This window comes from Bison bison, unplaced genomic scaffold (genome assembly GCF_000754665.1).
Source record: "Bison bison bison isolate TAMUID 2011002044 unplaced genomic scaffold, Bison_UMD1.0 scf7180017864314, whole genome shotgun sequence".
NCBI lineage: Eukaryota > Metazoa > Chordata > Mammalia > Artiodactyla > Bovidae > Bison > Bison bison.
In genome coordinates, this window is record NW_011494886.1 from 2,006,563 (window position 1) to 2,011,010 (window position 4,448).

Here is a 4,448-nt window from a genome sequence, read left to right on the forward strand (position 1 = left end):
TTTCCTGACCTGCATACAGGTTTCTCAAGAGGCAAGTCAGGTGGTCTGGTATTCCCAGCTTTTTCAGAATTTTCCACAGTTTATTGTGATCCACACAGTCAAAGGCTTTGGCATAGTCAATAAAGAAGAAATAGATGTTTTTCTGGAACTCTCTTGCTTTTTCGATGATCTAGCAGATGTTGACAATTTGATCTCTGGTTCCTCTGCCTTTTCTAAAACCAGCTTGAACATCTGGAAGTTGACAGTTCATGTATTGCTGAAGCCTGGCTTGGAGAAGTTTGAGCATTACTTTACTAACGTGTGAGATGAGTGCAATTGTGTAGTAGTTTGAGCTTTCTTTGGCATTGCCTTTCTTAGGAATTGGAATGAAAACTGACCTTTTCCAGTCCTGTGGCCACTGCTGAGTTTTCCAAATTTGCTGACATATTGAGTGCTTCCTTGATAGCTCAGTTGGTAAAGAAGCTGTGACCCTGGCCTATATTAAAAGGGTTTTATCTCTACCTTGGGTACTTCCATAAAACTCCTTATACTTTGTCTTCATAGGCACTTCTAAGCTAGCCCTTGCCTTTCTCCTCACTGCCAAGGTCCAGCCCTGGCTGATTCAGGGAATTTGAAGGGGAGACAGCTTCGGCGAGTTCACTGTGTACAATAGCTTTATTTAAATATTCATTAGAGATATAAAGAGTAATAGAATGAGGATAGCTCAGCAGGAAAATTCAGTGGAGAAAAGAGGCTGAGTAGCTTGGTTTACGTGGAAAATCAATATAACCTGTGACACCAGGTTAGCTCTGACCACAGAGGCCGCAGGCGCCCTCTCGAATAGCAGAAGGTGCCCCACCTTAGGCACCTTCTCGAGTGGGTCTTAGAAGCCCAGGCAAATAAATGGTCACAGAGGACCTCTGCGCTCCAGATGGAGACTCAGCCAGAATGTGAAAAGAAAGAATGACATGGGGAGACCAAGCTTTGGTGAGCAAGGCCCTTGGCTTTATTTTCAACAGGGGCTTTTATACCCTAAGTTGCACATAGAGGATAATAGGGGATGTGAAATCATGCAAAGTCAGCAGTCTTTGATCCTTATCAAAACCAGGGTTTCTTTCCTGCAAATTTATCGTATACAAATGGTTTAGGTGATTTACATCATCTTCTGGCCAGAAGGCCTATTAACATTTTATGACTCTTGACAAAGTTTTGTCAACCGTAAGACTTATTTTCTCTAAGAGTAATTATTTTAAGGTTTGGTGCCATCCTCCGAAGGTGTTAGATAAAGTTGCATTCCTATAGGGCAGAGGTGCAGTGGGTTTACAACAAAGGAAAGAATTTATTACCTTAAGGGTCTAAAGTTGCTAGCACCAAGGCCACTACTTATTTTTTCTACCTACCAAGTATATTAATTAATACACATTCAAGGATACAATACAGGGGATGTGGAAACTTGGCAGCAAGCATTGGCTCATCAATGAAATCTTTTACTAGTTTTATTCTGACAGTTTCTAACTCTCTGAGAGGCTCTAAGCTATTTGAATATCTTAAGCTTCCCGTGACTCTCGAGGCTGAGAGGCTGTAAACAATCGTATGCATAGCTGTAGGAGTCCGGGTAAACTTGTCAGGCGAGTTAGAGAGCTATCTAAGGGGTTTGGATTTAAACACTCCTAATGCCCTGGAATTTATTAACTGGAGCTGTAAGTTAACTCTTTATCAGATAGAGCGAGATGGTGGTGCGGGACAGCCCCCAGTAAAGTCAGAGGTGAGAGCACAAAGCAGTAAAGTAGGCAGACTCTGGTTTTGGGGGGTAGATGCTCGAGAATATCCAGGGGGACTCCTGAGGCTCAATCCCGCCTTTGCGTATGCCAAGCCTCCTTCCTCATGACCTTTGCCACGGGTGGAGCTCCTCACACCAGCTCCCGGCACCTTACCATCATCCTGGCCTCTTATCTGATTTTCTCCCATGACATACATTCTCACCCTTTTTAATGCATATTTTGTTCGGTTTACTTGACTCACAACTTCACTTTATCAAAGATTCTGTTTTATTTCCCCTTTACCCAAAAACCTTTTCCTTTGTGAAACTTCATGTTCTTATCAAACTCAGTGTCAGGCTTCAGAAACCCAGCCAAGGACAGCCCTCAGGTCTCCACATACTAAGGAAAGGAATTCAAACATGGATGATGTTGCAAGAAAACTAAAGAAATTGAGAGAAAAGGTTACCCAAGAAAAGCAAGAATTCCCGTAATGGTGGATGAGTGGACAAAGAGCCTTCCCACTTTAGCAATGATGGCAGCCAGTGGGACTGGTTTTTGCAATAGTTTGGCTCAGCCATTCTCCAGTTAGTAACAAGTTCTTGCACCCACTGGAGAAGGAAATGGCAACGCACTCCAGTATCCTTGCCTGGAAAATCTCATGGACAGAAGAGCCTGGTGGGCTGCAGTCCATGGTGCCACAAATAGTCGGGCATGACTGGGCATCTAATACTTACTTACTAACACTCTTGCACCCACACTGCAAACTGTGTTTGAACCTCTCAATGAATTGTCATAAGGAAATAAGGGGAGAGAAGAAGCATATCTCCAAGACAAAACAAAACAAAACAAAACAAAACAAAACACCTCAAATATCAGCCATAGTGACTACCTACCACTCTAGACCTTCACTGGAAAATAGAAAGGAAATGGGGGAGGGACCACTCTTGAAATTGTTAGTGAAGGAAACCACTGTTAAAGACCACTGAGATCTTTGTTGTCTTTCCTCTGATGGTCTCTTCCCCGGAAAGAAAGCTACAGATGTTTCCTCAACAAAACACTCTGAACATAGTAGAGTCATTCAGCTGTTGTGGATTTGGAGCCAGAAAACCAAGGTTCACACTGTCAAAAACATCACTGTGCCATCTCCCACAAGTCAGTTACCCCTCTAAACCTTGGTTCCCCATTTAAAAAAGATATTCATGGGGGGAAGGAGTGGGAGGGGCAAACTGAGAGTGGTATTGACATATATAGAGTACCATGTGTAAAATAGATAGCTATTGAGAAGCTGCTGCATAGCACAGGAAGCGCAGCTCAGTGCTTTGTGAGAACCTTGAGAAGTGGGATGCAGGGGGGTGATAGGAGGGAGGCTGAAGAGGGCAGGGATATATGTATACTTACGGCTGATTCACGTTGTTGTATGGCAGAAACCAACACAACATTGCAAATCAATTATCCTCCAAATAAAAATTTTAAAAAGAGATTCATCTTGTACTACTGTTGAGAGAAATACAAGAGGTAATGTATAACTATCAAATACTAAGGTACCTGATTAATTGGAATTTGCATTATGACTTTTAACATTTTAGCGCTTGTGGTGTTCCTATGAAGTAATTGTGATTTAAATGATAGACTAGAAAGAAAATTTGGATTTTCACGTTCAAAAACATGTTAGTTTTCAAAGAGACCAGCAGGATAGAAATAAGTAGTATAGGAGTGTGATGGGAGTCAAATAGGAGTCAAACCTCAGGGCAAATCCAAGCTCTGCAGTACACTAACTACATAATCACAAACTCACTTTTCCTGCTCACATGTTCTCATCTGTGAATAATTCTTGGCATTGCTTTGAAGATTAAGTGAGAAAGCACAACAAAAACATAATGTTAGTTTTCTTTCTTTTTTGCATAGATGAGCAACAATAACAGGAAAGTGTTCTGACTGGCTACACATGAAGAAAGAGGGAGCTGAGGATACAGAAACTGCAGTGTCATGTATAATAATATTTTTTGATTAAAAAAAAAAGAGTAAAATTGGGCAAAGACTGGAAACAAATTCCTAGACCAATCTCTCCTAAAGGGTCAATCAATTCAATCTAGCATAAGGTTGAGAGGATACAAACAGGGAGAAAAACAAACAAAAATGTGAGTTTTAATGATAAAAATAGAAGAATATCTCATTTTATGTATACTTTCCCCCTTTTATCAAGATGATAAAATTTAAAAGATTATAATAATTGGTTTTACTTAACTATATATGCACAGTGGAACAATTATAATCAATAATTTTCATTTATTAGTAGATAAAGAAAACTTATTTTGCTCATCTAAAAGAGAATAGCCACCTTAAATGTTGCTTTTTTGACCATTCACTCATACCTACCTGGTATGTTAATAGAAAATCATTGCAAAAGAGTGCAGCAGGGACTGAATATTGACAACCTCTTCTCTCTAACAGTGCCTCAACCTGGAATTACAAGTGACCTCCATTAGAGACATCTGATGGTAAAGTTAGATCTGTAAATATACTCAGGAGATCAGTTGTTGGAAATTCTAAACAGGATTAGATCAGATCAGATCAGTCGCTCAGTCGTGTCCGACTCTTTGCGACTCCATGAATCGTAGCACGCCAGGCCTCCCTGTCCATCACCAACTCCCGGAGTTCACTCAGACTCACATCCATCAAGTCAGTGATGCCATTCAGCCATCTCATCTT